The sequence below is a fragment of the Microtus ochrogaster genome, chromosome 1, assembly GCF_000317375.1.
Source record: "Microtus ochrogaster isolate Prairie Vole_2 chromosome 1, MicOch1.0, whole genome shotgun sequence".
Lineage (NCBI taxonomy): Eukaryota > Metazoa > Chordata > Mammalia > Rodentia > Cricetidae > Microtus > Microtus ochrogaster.
The window spans coordinates 124,725,423-124,746,598 of NC_022009.1; the positions used below are offsets into that span (position 1 = coordinate 124,725,423).

General features: G+C 44.8%; 1 protein-coding gene across 3 annotated transcripts in view; it reads left to right on the plus strand.

Moving 5' to 3' along the window:
• Positions 1–13,554: 13,554 nt before the first annotated feature.
• Positions 13,555–21,176, plus strand: part of Fbxw7 (F-box and WD repeat domain containing 7) — a 139,783-nt gene continuing 132,161 nt past the window's right edge. The window contains exon 1 of one of the 3 annotated variants that reach the window (XM_026786370.1): positions 13,555–13,985. The gene's annotated coding sequence lies outside the window, so the exon portion shown is untranslated. The remainder of the gene's footprint in view (positions 13,986–21,176) is intronic. The other 2 variants (XM_005344163.3, XM_026786423.1) reach the window with 2 other exon arrangements.

Here is a 21,176-nt window from a genome sequence, read left to right on the forward strand (position 1 = left end):
AGTCAGATCCTCCTGATGTCCACCGTGTTCTAGCTCCTAGAATTTTCTGACATTCACTTTCTGCAGTCATCACAATTTTTTGTTTTCTTAGTGCTTTTTGTAACTTAAAAAAAATCCCTCTATTGTTACCTTCGGGGGTTTCGGAAGGAAGCATAAACAGACACAGGCTGCTGACCAGGTAGGCCTGCTTTTCTAATTTTGACTTCTCTTGAATTTTGCTATTAGTCAATAAATATTGATTACTTTCAGTTCAGTCCAAATGAATCAAAATTTCCCTAGGTAGCCCCCCTTCCAGTGGCTGCTTCAGTGGCTTCTCCATTCAAAAAACAGGCGTGGAGGGCAACATAACAGCATTTTCTTAGGTGTCACTCATACAAGACTTGGTGCTTAGGGGGAGGTAAGGAGGTGTCAGCCAGTCATTCTGGGGATGTCTCTGTGGCCTAGGATGGGGTGTCAGAGACTGAGCTAGGAAGAGACCTATGGGGGGAACATCTGATCCCTGCACTCTGGGGGTAAGCTGGGTGAGCTGGAAGGCCCCAACTGGGGGTAAGGTATCTTCTTGTGGGGATGGCCTCGCACAGAGGTCAGGCTGAGGAGGGTAGTGGCTGCCATTGGGATAATCAAGTAAATGGATGTATTAGGGATAACTGTAGCCAGATTTCTCAGCATAGGAGAATGGAGTCGGATATGAAGAGAAAGAACTAGAAAAAAAAAAACAACAACAACAATGCACTGTTGGGCCCAAAGTAGCCGCCAGTGTGAAGTCATGGGAAGCAATGTGTCATGGCATCTCTTTGTACGGTACGCACGAGTGGCGTCTTTGTGCATGTGTTACCTATTCTCCATCCAGGAGTCCAAGAGGTAGGAATGGAAGCTGCAACCATCAGCTCTGAAGAGATCTTGGCTTCCAAGTACTGTTTGTCACTTGAGAGGACAAACAAGGGCTTCTTCACTGGGTGCCAGATTTAGCCAAAAATAATAAATAGCAAAAATAGCAAACATTCCTTGCATATAAACTTATTGCACGGGACATATCTATACCAAACATTTATTCATTATTTATCTGAAATTCAAGTTTATCGGATTGTCCTGTAATTTGCTTGGCAACATACTCCTTGGAGAAATGACTGATTCCGTCACCGGGACAAGGAAAGGGCAAGATGAGCCTGGAGCATCTTGCTGTGTTTTAAAGGGAGTGAATATTCAGAGCTGGTGAGATGGCTCGGCAGGTAAAGGCAAGCTTGCTGTCAAGTCTGATGTCCTGAGTTCAATCCCTGGGACCTACATGGTGGAAGAGAACCAGCTCCTGCAAATGTTCCTCCAGACTGTACACATGCTTTAACGTTCATCCATACATGTGAAAACATGTAAAAAGGGGCTGGAGGAGACGGCTTGGTGGTGGAGGCTCTTGTAGAGGACTGCAGTTTGGTCCCCAGTGCCCGAATGAGGTGGTTCAATACCACCTGTAATTTCAGCTCTTCTGGACTCTTAAGGCTCAATGCATGCCTGTACATGATCCCCCAACCTTGTTCACATAATTTAAAAAAGCCTTTAGTAAGTGTAAAAAAATATTTGGAGAATAATGGCCTGAAATGATAGAACTCATATTAAAGGGATTCTGCTAGCTAAATATGGGTCAATTTGAGCATCAAAATCATCACTAATACTAATAGGTCATAGCCCACTGAGCAAAATAAAAAATGACAACCCATGCTAGTAAAACAAAAAGGGTGAAGTTTGATGACTATAATATGAACAAAGAGGTAAAATGTTTGCTTAAAAGTTAGTTACTGCTGGGCGGTGGTGGCGCACGCCTTTAATCCCAGCACTTGGGAGGCAGAGGCAGGCGGATCTCTGTGAGTTCGAGACCAGCCTGGTCTACAGAGCTAGTTCCAGGATAGGCTCCAAAGCCACAGAGAAACCCTGTCTCGAAAAACCAAAAAAAACAAAAAAAAAAAAAAAAGTTAGTTACTAATTTCACGTAAAAAATTCAGCAGCTTCACCATGGAGCCGCTTCCTTGTGAGGAAGGCTGGCAGGCACCATTTCAGTCGAGGGACTGAAATCAATGCCACCAGTACTAGGAGGAATTAAAATTGTCACCTGATGCAGAGGGAATGTGGTGCTATTTTGATGATGCTTTCACCAGACACAAACAGGGTGAAGCCGAGGGATATTTAACAAAATTGTTAGCTGTCATCTTGAAAAGATCAAGGTCATGAAAGCCAAAGAATTTTTAGATGGGAGAGTCGAAAGATGGGGCAGTTAAATACAACACATTCTGAAGGGGCTCCTTGTCATGTAGAAGACGGGGCAATTAAATACAACACATTCTGAAGGGGCTCCTTGTCATGTAGAAGACAGGGCAATTAAATACAACACATTCTGAAGGGGCTCCTTGTCGTGTAGAAGGTGTGCAATGATATGGGGAGAATAACTGAATTTAGGGAGGTCTTAGGATTATACTAGCAAGACTTTGATTCCTAATTATGATTATTAATGGGAATGCCATACATAGATCCCTTTAAGCATTTGGAGCAAGAAGATATATCGTTGACAACTTATTCCTAAACTGTTCAAGATAAAGCTGTCTTGCAAAAATACTTTTTGTTTGAAAAGGAAGATATAAACAGTCTTTTACTTGAGTCTAAAAAAAAAAGTCTTAAGATGGAGTCTAAAAGTGTTTTTCAATAACAATACAAAAGACTAAAAGTCAGCCACCTGGAGACCACAACCCCATTTATTGAAAGATGATCCTAAAACTAAAACTTCAGTTTATAACTACAAGAAAAAAGAGCAGCTTCTCCAATGACATTTGTGTAAAGCACAGGAAGAAAGCTGCTCTCTAGAACAAAAGCATTTCTAGGGGTAGACAACAGTATTTCATCTCTAGGGGAGATCTTGGACCTTTGCGTGTCTGCTAATTTTCTACCCATCTCTCTACTTTCCCATTTTCCTCATTTATAGACCTCCAATCTCTGGGCAATAGTGCCCAGCCAAAACTTTTCTCAGCTATATTAGGAACAGGGCATTACCTCAAGACATCATGCCAATGAGGTCTAAATGAAAGAGTACTGGAAACCTGGGGAAAGAATCAACATGGTTGTGACTTTTTTGGATTAGCAGCCTTTTGTTGCTTGTCAATTAAATGATAAATGTCAACAGGAAAGAAATGCCAAAGGAAGAGAGAGAGCCTGGGTTTAGGTTTGCATGTAAAATGCTGCCCCTGCCTCCTCAGGCTCCTGTGTTTGAACGCTGGGTCCTCAACTGGCGGTGCTGTATTTGGGATGTTATAGACTTTAAGGAGGTGACGCCCAGCTACCCTGAGGTGGGTCAGTAGGGACAGGGCTTTGAAGGTGTACTTGGTTCTAGTCAAGTTTTTGAGCGCCCTATCAAAATGCAAACAAGCCACACTGGGAGCTTCTATTGCCAAGGGAAGTTCCCAACTATTGTGTCTTTCTTGCCATCATCTTCCCTTTCTGTGTTTCTTTCTGGTGTATGGCTACACAGAGGAGAGAAGAAACGGACACACCTGGGTACCAGATGGTGCCAGTGAGCATCTGCATCAGTTTTGGACTCCCTGTCAGCCAACGTTCCCTCCTCATCTTCCCCTTCCTCCTCTTCTGTTTTTAAGTTTCACTATATAGTCCAGGCTGGCCATCACCTCCTCATCCTCAGGCTTCCAACTCCTGAATGCTGGGATTATGGAACTGCATAACAATGCCCTCCTCGGGGTGAACTTGTAGGAAGAGAAACCATAACTGTCAATATATTTATGGCAGTTGTGTACTTTGCACCGTTCATTAATCCCAAGTGTGGTGGGTTGTGTGCATGTGTATATGAGAAAAGGAGAATTGGGAATTGTTACTTAATACACTGAAAGGAATCTGTGTTTCAGACTGCTTTGGGGAGATTTGAGGAGAACCTAAGGTTCAGAGCAACAAATGTGTCATCTGAAGAAGATACAATGAGATACAGTTGCTGAGAGATTCCCTGAACTAGCAGTTGGCCAACAGTTTTAGGGAAACTGAATCTGATGTGGATCCTCTCCCCTGCTCATTTGTGTGGCTGTGTGTACATGCGTGTTGCGGCCCAAGGTTGACATGAGTCTGCTTAGATCGCTCTTCACCTTCATGGAGTGAACGCAGGGCTTGACATTAAGGCTAGTTCGGCTGGTTGGCTTGGTCCAGGAATCGGCGCTCCATCTTTTGAGCATTAGAACTGTAGGCGGGTAGCCGTACCGACATGACATTCTCACGTAGGTTTTGGGAATTTAAACTCTGGTCCCCAATGTTTTAGTCACTGAACCATCTACCTCCCAGATACTGATGTAGATTTAGAAGCTGTTTCCTAAGTTCTAAGTAGGTTCTTTTACTAACTGCCATTCTTCTTACCTCTAAACCTAAAAGGCGGCTGGGTAGAACAGTCTTTGGTTATAAAGCGAAAGAACAGTAGTGACCAGCTCATGTGCCGGCGTCGGAAGAGAGTGAGGATGATGGCCGTGGTGCCGGCATCGGAGCAGCGTGAGGATGCCAGCCGAGGTGCCGGCGCAGCCGTGGTGCCGGCGTCGGAGCAGCGTGAGGACCCCAGCTGTGGTGCCGGCGTCGGAAGGGTGTGAGGATGCCGGCCGTGGTGCAGATAGCTGGCACTGAACTTCTCGTGTGAATTCCTTCATGTAAAACAGTAGGCCATGACTTTTATTTGGCTAGAGAGGGAAATGCTAACCCTGGAGTACCCAAACAGTACATCTTTGAAACGGAAACCTGTTTGTTGAAAAACACCTTCCTGAAAGAGAGCTGATTTAACGTAGCACCTATTACAGAAGAGCCACTGTTTTTAGAGCTTTTAAAGGCAGGGTCTCACTATGAAACCAAGGCTGGCATCCAACTCTGGATTCTACAGCCTTGCCTCCTGAGTCTTGTCTTACAAGTTCTCATCGTTTAGGTTACAATTCCAAACTCTGTAGCCTAGCATCATCAAAGTGGGTAGCATTGTCCTATCAGGTCACAAGGCGGATGCAGCCCAGGCTCACTAGGTTAGAGCGCGCACACTCACTTGATTTCTTTATGCTCTCTGTCTGAGCTCAAGGACAGCACCCCAGCATGCAGTGGTAGAGGCCGGTTCCTGCACAAGTGGCACACTACCTGAATGTCTTCTGTTTCTGCCATGACAGGCGGGAAGAAATCACCAACTATTTCATGAGAAGACTTTTAGGGATGAAGTTCTTCTTAGTGAAAGCAGCCTTTTAGGTTTGGAGTTAAGAATGGCAATTAGTAAAAGAACTTAGTGATAAGATGCCATGTCTTAGCTGCAAGGCTAACTGCGCATGGCCCAGTCTAACTGTGAAGGACGCTGGGAAATGTAGGTTCTTTGCCTACTTTATGAGACTTCTGAAAATTAGGTGATACAGTGTTGATAAAAGCTATTTCCTTTCCTACGATCAGGTAGGTACAGTAACTCAATGTGATGATGCAGCAGCGGCAGATGGTGGCGCTGGGCTGCGGTGGTAAGCTTCCAGGCAGAGGGTAAAGGGGCATAGTCAAAGGGAATCCGTTGAAGGCGCACAGAGAATAAGAGCTATGGAGTTATGAGATGCTCTTGAGAGGATCCTAGGAAGGTCAATTCGAGGACAGAGGAAGAAGTACTAAGGTGTGCCTGGAAGAACGATCTAGGTCTTCCATGGAAAGCATGTTGGAAAGAGATTGAAGGAAGTAGTGCCCAAGAGATGCACAGATTCTTTTTAGAGAATAGGGGTGCTCAGTAACTCAGCGGCTCTTCTCAACAGTTAGACATCCAAAGCTGCTTTCATACCATTTAAAGCAAAGATTTAAATGAATTTTTAACCCTTTTAAATGATCATTTAAATCAGAAATAAGTGCAAAGCCACTGAAGAAAACAGATAATCTTTCACTAAAAACTCAAACTGCCTCATAGACTAGAACGGCAGGCTGTGGAAAAGAGAGAGAAGGGAACTCTCCGTCCGTATTAGCAGAGGGCAGAGTCTGAGCTCCTCTGAGAAGACACACTGAAGAACGCTTTGTGTGACGCTTGACTGGACCCAGGATGGGTGGTAAGCCATGGGAAGCAATGTTAGGACAGGAAAAATTAATTATGAACTGAAGCGAGACAGATTTTTTTTTTTTTGTTACTTTTCTTAGGGAGGATCAAAGACGAGGGTTAGGTACAGGTGCATCCTCTTCCTGAGCACTTCCTGCTGAAGTACTTCAAGACCTGAACTATCGAATGGTAATGCCTGAACTAGGTGGGCAGTGTATGAAGACACATTACCCTGCTCTTTGCAGTTTTAGAAATCAGCATAAATTTCAAAATTAACAAATAAACGTTTCTACTAAATCTTTGCTTATCGGGAGGACAAAAGCTATTTTACTCAGAGAACACATCAGAGATTGCCGATCAACAAGTTTTGTTTTTGAGACAGGGTTTCTCTGTGTAACTCTGGCTGTCCTGACCCTCACTTCATAGACCAGGCTGGCCTCAAACTCAGAGATCTGCCTGCCTCTGCCTCCCCAGTGCGGCTTAATCAACAGTTTTAAAAGGTAGTAGCGAGGGTCGACTATCCAGCCTGTCACATTCTAGGCATTAGGCTATAAACTCCACAAATGGAGGGGTGAATTAAAATGTTACTTTGCGTGTATGAGCGTGTGCGCGCGCGCACGCTCAGAGGTTAGAGCGGGCAGCTTGTGGCCGTTCTCTCCTTCCACTGTGTGGGTTGCCAGGATTGAGGTCAGACTGGCAGGGTTGGCAGCAGGCATCTCTATCAGAGAAGTTATCTCCTTGGCCCATTTTTCTCTCTCATTGCATTTTTACCTCCTGCACTTTGCCAACTGCTAGGAAGCAGAGAGAAGTGTGACTCTGTCAAGCGGATGGTGATGCAAATGCGAATGTTCTGGGTACAACACTCTCTTCTACTTTCCACAAATTGTGGCAATCTGGAGGTAAAAATGAGTGTGCACTAGTAATATTTGCACAAGTACTCTTACAACTTCCTGTAAATTCAGTATTTAAGTTCTGAACCACAAACTAGATGTTCTAAAGCCTTTGTGCCACAAAGTAACAGCTAAGTAACTTATCTTAATATTTTTATACATTATTAAGGCAGTTTTACTCAACATTTTAAAAGCAGTGGCTGAATTTTGTTATCTATTTCATGACGAGGTAAAACCAAGTGGTTATATCCTGAATGAGATGCCTCTGAGGTTTTAAGGCTAGATTATGAATGAATACAAATGATTCAGTTATTTTACTGCATTAAAAATTGAAACCAGTGACCATCTATCACTTACTTTTCAGAATCAAGTTCTCTTGCGAACCCAAATGAGAAAAGACACCCAGAGAGTGCTATCAGTCTGCAAGCTCCTTGGGTGAATTTCATGCTCTTAAAATGTCTTTGATGCTGCCACTCTCCAGCACCTGTGACAGCAATGCTAAATTATTAGAGGCTTGATCACCAAATCAGCTTTCTGCCTCCATCTTTCTTTTTGACAATTTCTTTGCACATGTATCAGGGAATATAGTGGACTGGTTCTAAGTCGAAGGGCAGAGGGGGAAAAACATTTCATTTTTAAAGTGAGTTTCCTATTAATCTATTTTAAGCATTATTAATCTTTAAAAAGTAATCTCACGCTATTTACTGATTACATCCCATCCCATCTCCCTCGACTGTCCTCCTTCCCAGGGAGTCCTCCTAGTCTTTCGCTGATCCCCAAACACTTAGGTCAGAAGGAAGCTTGTTCCACTCAGAGCTTTGCTACGTGGGACCGAACAATATTCTATAGATCTGGGAATCAGTTTGCTCTATTCCTACAGAAGACTGAGTCACTGTGATAGAATGGCCTTTTTTTGAAGACGTGGGGTGGAGCTAGCCTTCCTATTTACTTGCTTTCCTGACTCTGGGTAAATCACCTCATTTCTCAAGGCCCCAGCTTCCTCCAGCTTTAAAATATCAGAGTCTTAACAAAGAGCTGAGATAAGAAATAATAAGTTGAATATTGGGTGGTATGTCACAGTGCACGTGGAATTGATGAATTATAAAAATAATTCCATATATTTTAGTAGGGACTGTAAGTGGAAAGAATGAGCCATTGTGACTTTTATAAAATATACTAACCAAGGAAATGAAAAATACAAAAGATCTGGTAGAAAACTATTTCTTCTAATTGTCTGAGAAAAATATAAAGGAACAAGAGATTTCACTCACAGCTTTGAGAGTAAACAATGAACTGAGGAAAACTATAACTAAGATGTTAATGCTTTTAAAAAACAATTTTTAAGTGTTTATTAATTTATTACGTATACACAGTTTTGCTTGCAGGCCAGAAGAGAGCACCAGATCTCATTATGGATGGCTGTGAGCCACAATGTGGTTGCTGGGTATTGAACTCATGACCTCTGGAAAAGCAGCCAGTGCTCTGAGCCATCTCTCTAGCCCCTAAGCAGTAACTTTTAATAGCTGAAAAAAAACCATTGTTTTGAAAGGAATATATGTAAGTATGTATGTATACGTATGTGTGTGTGTGTGTATCCTACTTTAAAGCTTATGGTCAATTTATAGAGTAATTAGGAAAGACAATTCTTATTTTAGAAAGAACCTGTCCCCACCCCTCCCCCCAAATCAAGGCCAGCCTGGTCTACAGAGTGAGTTGTGGGAGAGCCAGGGAAACCCTCTCTTGAAACCCCCAAACAAACAAGAATCTGTCCCAAATATAACATTTGGTGGCATTACTGTACTTGGTATTCAAATATGAACTACAAAGACACTACAATTTGGGCATGTCAGAGATTTCACATCAGAAAAACAAAGAACCCAACTGTTAGCACTACAGTTGTGACGGCTATTCTTTGGTGTCAACGTGCCTAGATTAACTAAGTAATTAACTAATTAACTCAAGCAGCTGGGTACACCTGTATGGGATTTCTCCTTAACAATCATTTGAAGTGTGAAGTGTCGGGGTCCGGTGCTAGCCCGGACCCTCAATTATTTCTCTAGACCAGACTCCAACATGAACTATCTCTCTTTGGATCAGCGTGGAGAGGCAGAAATAAAGACACAACTCACATGGCTTTATCAGGAGGGTGATTCTCAGTGGTCCCTCATGAAGTCCTGAGGTGAAAATACATTAGCATTGTTTCCTAGGTAACCAAGGTGAATGGCTTTTTGTCACGTCTGCATCTACCTATCTCCTCTGTATGCTGTCAGGTAGGCTTGAATCAGCATCTCTATCAGGCATCCTCCAAATTACAAAGGACCAACAACATCCTGACCTTTTGTTAGGTTGTGACAGCCTGTCTGGTAGGCTACGTGACCACCTTAGGTGGGGCCTATGGCTTCAGAGGCGGGCTGCCACACCATATAGAAATATGGGCCTCCAGCAAAGACCCACTTTTAATCCAGATCTTCCAAAGAGAAAGATCCACCTTTAATCTGGCTACCCCTTAACTGGCAGCCTATATGAAGGACACGGAAGAAGGAAGCTTGCCCTCGTTGCCTGCTTCTCTTGCCAAGTCCATTCCTACACTGGCGTTAGAGCTCACGTCTAGGCATACACTGAAAACCAGTTGAGGCATTTCATCCTCACAGACTGAACAAGAGCTGGCCCTTTCTTGGTAGACAGCTATAGTTGGGACTAGCTGGACCACAGCCTGTAAACCATTCCAACAAATCCCCTTCCTATAATTCTGTTCCGAGAGAGAACCCCGACTCATACAAAAGTGGGTACAGGAAGGGTTCTTCACAAAGTCAGTAACTGGGGAAATGTAAGCTAAAACTGAAATTAGAGCTCTCCACACTGACCAGGATGAGAAAACTGAGGTTTTGTCAGGAGTTGTGAGGTGTGGAATAATCATGTTAGAAGAGTAAGTGACATTATTTATTCATGTTTATATATGCACTCTCAAGTACAGATTACACAGAAACTGACGTAGATGAGATGGAATACAGATTTAAGGAATTATTTGCAATAGCATTTATAGCAGCCTCAAATTGAACTCAGACTTCCATCAACATATTGGTACAATGGAGAATTGTATATGCAGCAATTAAAAAAACAAATTATAGCTATATGAACAGCCTGAACAAGATATGGATTACAGCACAGTTGAGCAAATACGGTAAGCAAAACAGATTACATATTATCTCATTTATATACCATTCACAAGAGAGGGGAAAACTAAACAATGTAACACTTGGGGATGAACACCTGTGATAAAACAATAAAGAAAAGCAAGGAAATGATTACCACAAAGGTCTGAATAATAGTAACTTCCAGGAGGGAAAGTTGTGTTTAGGAAGGTCATTTATGGCTTCTGAAGGATTAGCAAAACCCCATTGATTGGCCTGGATGACTGCTTACAGGGTAGTTTCTTTGATAATTACTCATAGCACAAAACTGCCCTCTATGTTTAAAGTCCATTTCACAAAAATGTTTAAAATGAACTGATATACTATAGTGCAGTTTTAGGAATTTTGTCAGATAAACTAGGTTATGAAATCTTTGACTGTAGAAACCACTGACATGGGATAATAAAACATCGATTAGTTTTCCATACAAGTTCACTTTCAAGGGAGAAGTTATGAAACCTCTACAGAAAGCCCTTTGCCATACTTTAACCCAGCATGCAGATCTTTATGACAAACTGGTGAGCCAGGAAAAGAACCCTGATAGCTGAAATGCGTTTTTGATCCTGATTTACGTGTTGGGAAATCTGATTTAACTGATGCATTTCTCCATTTCAATAGGCAGTATGTGGAGCTGCGAGGATACAGAACCAGCTGGAGATGTAAGGATCCCTCCTCTCCAGCAGTTGTTACCAGGCTGGGAGGGGAGGGGAACGGATCTTATTCTGTAAGCTTGGTGGAGCTACTATTCCTAAGGAGGGGGCTCTTGAGTGCCGTTCTGTCCTCAGGGATGAGGTTCTGAAGTGGAACCTTTGGCAACGAAACAGGTCGGGCCTCTGACCACTGCGTGGTGCCCACTTTCCTGGAAGCTTATTCTCATTTGTAGAGCTTGATGTTTGAACTCTTTCCATTCAGAGTCCACAAAGTTAAACTCCTCTAAACCTATACTGAATTTCTTTAATTTCTGCTGTCGCCACGTCCAGCTATTACTTATTGATCGGATTCTCTGAGTCTTAGTTGGACATGGCAGGCGATGGAACACTTTGTAGGTTTGTAGACCGTCAAACCCAGCGCATGGAGGGAGAGATATTTGATTCCTGGGAGTTCAGGTGGAGCACATACATCGGGTCCCGGCCAACTTGTGAGTCTGTCCTTACCTTTGTGGCATCCTCCTCCCTTATTTACTCACTTTTTCTTTCAACCTTCGAACAAAAATGAACCCCTGATTGATCACTGTAGACATTTCCTTGATCTAATGTTTGCATGCGGTGGTGGCAGCAGTGGCAAACCCTGGGCTTCCCAAATATGTGGATAGTGTATTTAGTACAATCTCCCCAAGCAGGGCTGAAAGACGGAAAGCGCTTATGCTATCCATCACTGCTGCTTCCAGAGGAGGGACAGGGTGTCGGGCCACACAACTGTGCAATGGTTTCCCTTCATCTTTGCTGCTGCTTTAACCTCATTCTCACACCACTCACAAGGGCAGGTTCTAGACAGATTCCTGAGGACTGTGGTCTTTTATTTTGAAGATTCTTTTACTAGAGAACCACAACTTAAGTTTCACTAAGCTCTTCCTAAAACTTATTTCCTAGAACTGAATCTGTAGGACAAACAGCTCAATCTATTTATTAATAACAGAAGGGGAGAGACAGGTAGGGAGGGGGGAGAGGAGGAGGAGAGGGAGGGAGGAATAGACCGAGAGAGAACGCGCGCGCAGAGGGCACACTTGAGTTAAGTCTTGAGACGCGGGCCAAAATTTTTTGAAGTAAGAGGCACTATGAACAAGATTAGCGCTCCAAAAAAAAAAAAAAATCCGAGAGACAAACAAGAATGACTCTTAAAAGTCATTCTTTTAAGACTAGATCCGCTCCTTGAGAACGTAGGAATCCCCTTTATAATATCCCAGAGTTGGTTCGCTTTCAGCCCTCCCACCCACAAAATCCTCAAGTAGCGACTCCCTCCATGAAGCCGCATCCCTTTCCTTTCACGGCTAAAGGGTGGGGGAGTGTATAACTCTCAGGCTTCCACGCTGCGATGTACAAAAACACTTGCACTTCCTCCGTCGTCGCCGAGTTCCGGGACTGCGGTGCGAGAGGCATTCATTCACTCGCTCATTCCCCCATCAAAACCTTCCCACCGCACAGCACCCCACGCCGCGGGAAGGGTGGGGCGCTTGCTCCCGGGTGCAGGTGCAGCCTTAGGGCTGGAGGTCAATTCTTCCACCCGTCTCGCCGTTCCAGAGCCAGCTCCGGGCCAAAATGCCTCACCTTCGGGGTGGTGCGCGCCCGAGCCCGTCTCCGGGGCCTGCGCCTCCTCCTCGTTCCCAGAGGAGCGGTCCGCACCTGCCCCGGAGGGAATGGGCGACGGCGCCCGCTCTCCGCACCGCCCTCGGGTCAGGGGTAAGATCAGGCGGTAGCTTAGGCTTCGCCCGGGCTCCTCCCCTTCCTCTCTTTAGTTCTGACGCGGCCGTAGAGGCGGTGGCGGCGGCGGCGGCAGCAGCAGCAGTCCCGCGGCCCGAGGCGCACCCACCCGCTTGCGGATCTCGACTTCCTCTTCCCTTGCCGCGTCATCAGCGCGCGCCGCCGCCTCGCAGGGCGGGGTGTCTGGAGCGGGGGGAGAAAAGGCCGGCGGAGGAAAGGGAAGGGAGGGGGGGAGGAGAGCGGTTGCTAGGCGACTTGCGTCATCGCCGGGCGCCGCTCTCCTCCCGCCCCTCTCTGGAGTGAGGCGAGAGCCCCGCACAGAGCGAGGGAGACTGCGATCTGAGCTCCGGGCGCTGCTGCCGCCGCCGCCGGTGAGAGAGAGCGTGAGAAGCGACTGAGCGAGCGAGCATCCGAGAGACCGGGCGCCCGTGCACTGGCCGCTGTAGAGACCTTCGCCTCAGCCCGGGCCAGCGGGATCCGCGGCCGCCGTCTGCTCCCCCCCTTACCTTCCTGGCCGGCAGCGGCTGCTGCACACGCCGGAGCCGGAGCCCCAGCCGGAGCCGAAGCCCGAGCCGGAGCCCGCGGCCGGGGGGCAGGGAGGCGGCTGCCGCGGGTCGGGACTGGTAGCTGCTCAGCCGGGAGAGGACGCCCGCGCGGGGCTGGGCTTTCTGCCTCGCCCCGGGGCGTGGGGCGAAGGACCCCCCAAGGTGTAGGGAGGGGGTCCCGGCCACCGCGACACATGCGGGAGCCGGGAGCGGGGGCGGCGCCGATCCGAGCCCGCCGGATCCCCAGCTTAGCCACCGTCAGGTCCGGCCGCCCGGGGCCGTAGCATCCCTTCGGGGAGTGTATGAGCCGGGGCCCCCAGCCCAGGAGCCACCCCCGGGCCGGGGGGGCGGGGACCCCGATGTGAGACGGTCGCGGCGGCGTGGTGAGCGGCCCGGGCGCCGCCGTCCTCTCCTTCCCCTCCCCTCCCCTTCACCCCCTCTTGGGGGGCTTCTCCTTGGGCCCGCCGCCGCCCCCCTCGGCTCCTCGGCGGGACTCCGGGAGTTCTCGGCACCCCCTCCCCGCCCCAGCCCCCCAGGGCAGCGGGGCCGGGGGGGACCCGGGGGGCCGGCCGCTGCCTCCGCCCAGAGGAAACTTTACCCAAACAAAATATCATCGAGCTTTCCGATCGTGACTGTCCCGGGACAAGTGGCCCTGGACGGGCAGAAGCTACAGCCTGCAGAGACTCAGGAAGAGGAAAAAACGGTGAGCGGGGCCGCCGCCGCCTCTACCCCGGCAGCGCGGAAGAGACCCGGGTGGTTGCCTGGTGGAGCTACGCTAGCACCGCTTCTTCCTCAGTTCCGCGCCGAGCCTTTCGCAGCTGCCGCCTCAGCCCGAAGGAGGAAGGGAGCCAGCCCACATTGTCAGCACCACCGCTCGTCTCTGAAGCGTGAGTGGACTCGGGGGAGGGGGACATTCTAGAGTGGCAAGTGGGAATCGGTGGGTGCTTGATGCTGGAGTTTGGCTGTTTCTCGGGGGGCTTGGCGGTAGAGACCTGCCCTTCCTCCTGGGAGGAGAGGCATCAGTTTGCATGAGTGATGGGTTTCACTTAGAGGAGCTGTGTCTCCAGAGTGAGCGTTTGCACCTCTCTGCACTCTGACTGGCAAGGGAAATCGAGAAAGCCCATGGACAGGTCTAGGTCTGTCCTGTACATTTTCCTGGCTACCGGTTGTTGTGATCCAGCATAGTGGTTTTTGTTTCAGGGAAACTCCCATGGAATCCCACGTGGGAATCACTTGTATCAACTCTTTAAAAGTTCTTTCTGAACTGTTTTGAAGTTGTCCTTGAGAGGAAGACCACTTTTCATTCTAGTCCACTCTGGAGTTTGGTGCCCCCGACACCGTATTTCCCGAGTCCAGAGATTGCACAGTGTGAGGAAGGACCAGCGCATTTCAGTACGTCGGGAGAGTCCGCGTCCCTAGTTCCAGCTCTTCTTACCTAATACTCTTTTCTCTTTTGCTGTCACATATCTTCTGTGATAGCACATTTTTACCAGGGACTGGAAGGCCATGCCTAAGGATTTTCTTACTCGACTCTAGTTGTCAATTTTAGGAGAAACTTCTTACTCTTTCAAGAAAGTATTTCAGGTATTTTAAGAGTGCTTAGAGATACAGAAAAGTAATGTTTCACATATATAAGGCCAAACTGAGCACTGTAAGGGCTAAAACATACCGTGGGATCTTGTGTAGCCAGGAGCATAGGTAGTGTAAGACTGAGAATTCTGGTCCCTTCAGACATCTGAAAGTGGGCAGAGTCAGATGCTCAGTAGAGATGAATGGGAACCTGGGCTTGCCCATCCATCCTAATTTCTCCATTTAGGATCGGATTAAATCTGACAGTTTCTCACATTTCACGGTGGTTGGGTCCTGTTCTCCCCCCCCTTTTTAAAGTAATTAGCCTGAAGGTTTATTAGTTTCTGCATTGTGTAACAATTCATTTACCTTCATCCTGCCTCCTCAGACTTCTGAGATGTAGTTTAAGGAGTGCTAAAACAACCATGGTTGTTTTCTTGCTTTCATAGACTTTGGTTTTCTCTTCTGTCAGCTGTCCCAACTTTTTAAACTTAGGGTACTTTTAGTTTTTTTTCCCTCCATTTCTTTGATCACTTTGCCCTTCTTGGATCTTCCAGCATTTTTGTTTTTCCTTATGCTTTGTTTTTCTTATGTTTTCATAAGACACTGTAAATCCTACTTAGTGTAAATGAAAATATTCTTACCAATGACAGAGGCAATCCAATATAAATGTCATAAAATTGTAGGAGATGGCTCAGTGGATAAAGGTGCTTTCTGCCTAACTCTGAGGACTTGAGGCTGATTCAGAGAACCAAAGGTGGGAGGAGAAAACCGACTCTACAGAGCTGTTCTGCCTTGTGTCACTTGCACACGTGTGGCTTGTGTCACTTGCACACGCGTGGCTTGTGTCACTTGCACACGCATGGCGGTGGTGGTAGTAGTAGTGGTACTACTAGTAGTAAAATTAAACAGATGTTTTTAAAAATGTGAGAGAGGTGGAATATTACCATTATTACTCCAAGATCACTGTTCGCCAGGGACTCATTGCACGTTTCTTTACAGAAATGTTGATTTTGGACTACCCAGGAATAATCGGAGTCTCCGAGCCAAACCTTGGAAGAGTTCCTTCAGGAAGAAAAGAACATATACAAACAAAATATTAAAGACCTAGAGTCAGAACATGTAAAAGGGAGGTCTAATTAGGAAGTTAGCTTGGTGGGAACCCTGCTTACTGATGGAGGGTCTCAACGAGGGTTAGGATCAGTGTATGCTTGTAAAGATGCATGGTTACAGTTCATAAAAGCTTTTGAAAACCGCTCCAGAGAAGGTTGTTTCAAGTGATTGGGAGAAATTATATTTTAGCACAAAGACATTATGCTGACTTTAGGATCTTGTTTCTCTAGGAAACCAACATTTTTACACTATGGAGGCTGCACAGAGGAGGCGTGAAAAAGGAAATGCTTTGCATGTTTTTCGGCTTGATGCTAGTAGTTTCTCATGAGCGAGACTTCAGAAATGGGCAGCAGCAGGCTTTGCTTTTGGGGTTAAGAGCTGAATATCCATGCAGTTCTTGTGTTGGCTCATTCTGTTTTTCCTTCTCTCCCTCTCTTACTCTTTCTCTTGTCCCAGGCTGACCTTGAATTTGCTGTGTAGTTGGGGATGACCTTTAACTTCTAATCCTCCTGATCCTGCCTTGACTTCCTGGATGCTGAACTTACTGGTGTGTGCCACCATTTCTGGTTTATGTAGTGTCGGGAATGGAACCTAGGGCTTTGTGCATTCTAGCAGTTACTTTGCTGGCTGAGCTACATCCACAGGACCTTGCCCCACGTAGCTTTCAAGTTTGGGTACTATGCGGCAATGTGGGTAGAGATAGATGAGCGTTGGTCGTAACGCCTTTAGGTGTCTGAGATTAGTAATGCTGAGTAAAGAGCTGAAAAATGAGTTTTAAGTTTTGGGGATGGGTCAGATTTTGTTAGCTTAGGCACAGGCATAATAAGAAGGAGAGACGTTCTCCAAAAGAGATGCTTCGTAAGTTAGTGAAAAGATGAGCAGTCTTAAAACCTAGCTGCTAACTCAGTCTCAGGGTATAATTAATTCTGTCTCAGAAACAGTTAGTGTTTCAATAGAGTGTTTAGATCCTGAGATGTGTTCAGAAAACAGGACTTTGTTAGGGAACTTATACATAACATGGAATATTAGTTGCTCCAAACTCAGTCAGGTATTCCATACTTTCTCGTATTATTATAATTTTGTCCCTCCCCCCCCCCCCCGGGTTTCTCTGTGTAGTCCCAACTGCCCTCTGCCTCCTTAGGTGATCTCGGGGTGAAAAGTGTGCACCACCACAGCTCAGCCTGGTCTTCATAAGTGGGGATGTGCAGCTTGTGTCCATACGGTGGAGGGATATCCTGTGTTGGCACAGGAGTGTTAGGGGTACTTCAGAATGTTGAGGCATCTTTATGGTTACTGTTTGGTGTTGGCTCTGGCAAGGATAAAAGAGAGGGGATAGAAACACATAATCATCTTTCTGTTCCTTAGTTTGAATTCAGTGCCTTCCAAAGCTACTTTGGCTTCTTAAGAGAATGTCCAGTTGGCAGAAATCCAGGAATCGATATTTTTAAGCAAGGAGGTAGGTCTACCCTGATGTTAGGGTGAGGAGACAGTGATTGGGAATATCTGCTATATAGTTTGTTATTTTTTATACTTTCCCCATTTCTTACATGGCAAAGATATGCTTAAGTGTTCTTAAAAGGCAACCGTTTAGTAAATCATGTTAATGCTAAACGGTTGCCTTTTAAGAACACTTAAGCATATCTTTGCCATGTAAGAAATGGGGAAAGTATAAAAAATAATTAACATGATTTACTAATATGGTGGGACTCCATTGTGGGGAATGGCGACATCTATATTCTTTGTTGTGGCAGTTTTGCTGTTAATAAGAGAACCTTGAGGGTTTGTATCTGTGTGTGTCTTAGCACCACGGCTCCAGAGTGTGTGTGGCTTAGCAGCAGCTCATTTAAATATACTTTGAAGTTGAGAAGGCCATTGGGACATAAGGAGGGGTTGGCAACCTTTCTGTGTGGGTCAGCATACTCTGTCACAGCTTGTAGCGCTGTGCCCGCAATGTAAAAGCAGCTGTAGATGATAATGGACTGAGCTATAACTGCTCCAATGGGATCTCATGCATAAAAACAAGAAGTTGATGGGGTTGGGTCTGTGGGCTGAAGTCTGTAATCCCCTGGCAGAGGGCAGTTAAATCTACCAGCATGTAAAGTGAGCTACATTAAACTAGGAAGCCAAACTGGCCGTTTTACATGGATTCTGTTTTCCAGATGATGTGATCCTCTGGGCTGCTTTGGAATGATTTGCCTTCATAGTGCTGAGAAGTATGGACTAAGAAGCAGGCACGATTCTATCTAAATGGATCTAAAAAGACGAGAACCATGTTTAAAGATGCCATAATTGACATCTTAGTTGCTTTTTTATTTCTGTGACAAAGCTTCATGACCCAGGCAAAACACACACACACACACACACGCACACACACACACACACACACACACACACACACACACACACACAGCATTTAATTTTGCTTACAGTTTCAGAGGGTGAAGGGTGAGCATGGCAGCAGGCAGGCTGTACGACACTGGAGAAGTACGAGAGCTCAGGCATGACCCACAAGCACGAGAGAAACTCAAAGTCCACCCAGTGATAAACTTTCTTCAACAAGGCCACACCTCTTAGTCTTTCCAAAATAGTTTTTACTAACCTGAGACCAGTCATTCAAATATGAGCCTATTTGTCGGTCTCATTCAATTCTTCACAGCTGACACAGAGGAAATACTCGTTTTGTATTACGGCTAAAAGAATTTGTGAAGGACTAAGTCCCCTCCCCCCCACTTGTGATTTGAACTCGGAAGCATGATGCATGCTCATCAGGCATTCTACCACTGAGCTACATCCCCCAGTGGTAGAAGCTTACTTTTGAAAGGTTCTGAAAATAAATTGTAAAGCATTTGCTTTTAATGTGAAATTAAAAGCATTCAGATTGTTTTAAATCAGACAAAGATGTCAAGTCTGATTCTAAGAAATGTTAAGGTTTAATGCATCCACCTCTTGAAGTCATGATCTCATAAGTAAATCAGTATAAAGAATTTAGTCCAGACAGGCCATGGTGGTCCACACCTTTAGTTCCAGCACTCCAGACGCAGAAGCAGGCAGATCTCTATGAGTTCAAGCTCGCCTTGTCTACAGAGTGATTTCCAGGACTGCCAGGGCTACACAGAAAGAAACCCTGTCTTGAAGAGCCAAAAAGGGCGAAAAAAATTTAGTTCAAAATTTTTTCCATTTTGTTTAAGTGTTGTAAATCACTTAAGTAATTAGAATGTATATTTTAAACAACATTGCTATCTTTAAGAGTAAATATATTGCAAATGTATTTTCTACAAAGGACTAGCTATTCACTTAGTGCAAGTTTTAATGTTACAGCTAATGTTTTCTGTTTGCTTGCTTGTTGTTTTGATTTTGATTTTTCCTAGACAGGGTCTTGCTATGTAGTAATATAGCTATGTAGGCTGTCCTGGAACTCACTCTGTTGACCAGGTTGGCCTCGGCACTCACAGAGATCCACTTGCCTCTGCCTCTGGAGTGCTGGGATTAAAGGCGTGCATCACCACACCTGTCGACAACTAACATTAAAACACTGTTTCCTATGTCAGCAAACACTGATACCTGTGTTAGATGATAGTATATTTACCCGGTCTTACCAATTTTGTTTCCTGGTCCCTCCCCCCTTTTTTTTGTACAGTACAGTACAATTGTGATTCCTTTTCAGTTAGTTTTAAAGTTGTATTTACTGTGGTTACCCCTCTGTATCATAGGAACCCTGCAGATATCAGAACCTGGGGATGTTTAAGCCTCTTACATAAAAGAAATATTTAAAGGGCCCAGTGAGGTGGTTTGCCACCGTGCCTGAGGACCTGAGTTTCTTCCCTAGAACCAACATGAGTCTCAAAAGTTGTCCTCTGACTTCCACAATATGCAGTGTTATGTGTGCCTCCCATAAATAATATGATAAAAAGTATTTACATATAACATGTAACATAGAATATATTACATATTCTATGTATCTTCTTGAGTACTTTAAAATTAGCCTCTAGATTATTTGTAATGCATAATACAATATAAACAGTTAACAGTTGCTATACTATATAATGTAGGGGACTATAATAAAAAGTCTACAAATTTATTAAATTCTTTTTTTCCTGGATAGTTTCCATTTGTGGTTGGTTTAATCTGCAGATTAATAGAGTGTGAATTGTTCATTCTGTATGTGTAATTGATATTTTGATTTCTCTTTTTCTCTTTGAATGAAAAAGCATGTAGTTTGACAATTTTAGTTTTTCTGAGAGGGTCACTGTAAAGTACGTTTAGTATTTTTTTTTTTCTTTTGTGGGGCTGTGTGTATGTGTGTGTTTGAGACAGTCACCCTTGCTATAATCCATTCTGGTTTTAAATTTGAGATGCTATTGCCTCAGCTTCTGGGGTGCTGCGTTTATAGGTATCTACAACTATGCCTGGATTTGTTTTATCTTTTAAAAGTCTTACATTAAACATTTGGCCTTTTAAAGTGATTTTATCAATGGATGGGTGGCAAAGTTAAAAGCCATAGGCGTTCCTCTCATGTCTGCAAGGATTTCAAATAGATATTTTACTTTGGCAATACTTAGTAGACCAGGTGAACTTTTTGGTGTGTGTTCATTAGCTTTGCAAATAGATGAATAAATTTGTTTTCAAATAGTGAACTCTTGCTATAATATCTTTATATTTTGAGACTTTAACCTTTTAGTATAAAACCATTCTGGAATAGGCCTGAAAATATACAATCAGTTTTTTGCTATTTTCCATGTTTCTTCACTGATAGTTTCTTATAATACCTTTCATATCATATTCAAATGGAGTATATTTCTTAAATGAATATGATGTTCATACATATTCTAGTAATTACATGTTTCCATATAAATATACTTAAAATTATTCCTAAGATACTTTGAGATTATGAAATCCTTGAGAAACTATTGCGGTTCTCACTGAGCTCTGGGACAGTAGAAAGATTAATTTAAAAGAAAAATTTTCTAAAATATTCCTGTAAATTTCGTAAGTTTCTCTAACAGAGTGAGCTTAGCCAGGAATCACGAGAACCAGTGCTCTGTTGCACGGTCTTCCCTGCAGCAGGTGGAAACGCACAGATCTTACTGCTCGGCGGTCATTTGCTCTTCCCTCGTCAGACCTACAGCACAGCTGTGCCTCAGTCAGGTTCTTGTGTTCCCTCTGCTACTGGAAATCTGGGTGGCTTTTGGAAGGACCCCCTCTGTGCATCTGTCTACCTGGTATGTTGTGATAGATACCTTTTCCTATGCTATATGGCTGCTCTAATATTTGTAAATCTTAAAAGCTAAAATAAGGTTAACACCATTTCACCCTAGCCTTATCTCTGAGAGATCACCACTGAACACACTGTGTTTGCCTAGGGCTTTCACATCCCACAGTGCTTTTTTTTTTTTTTT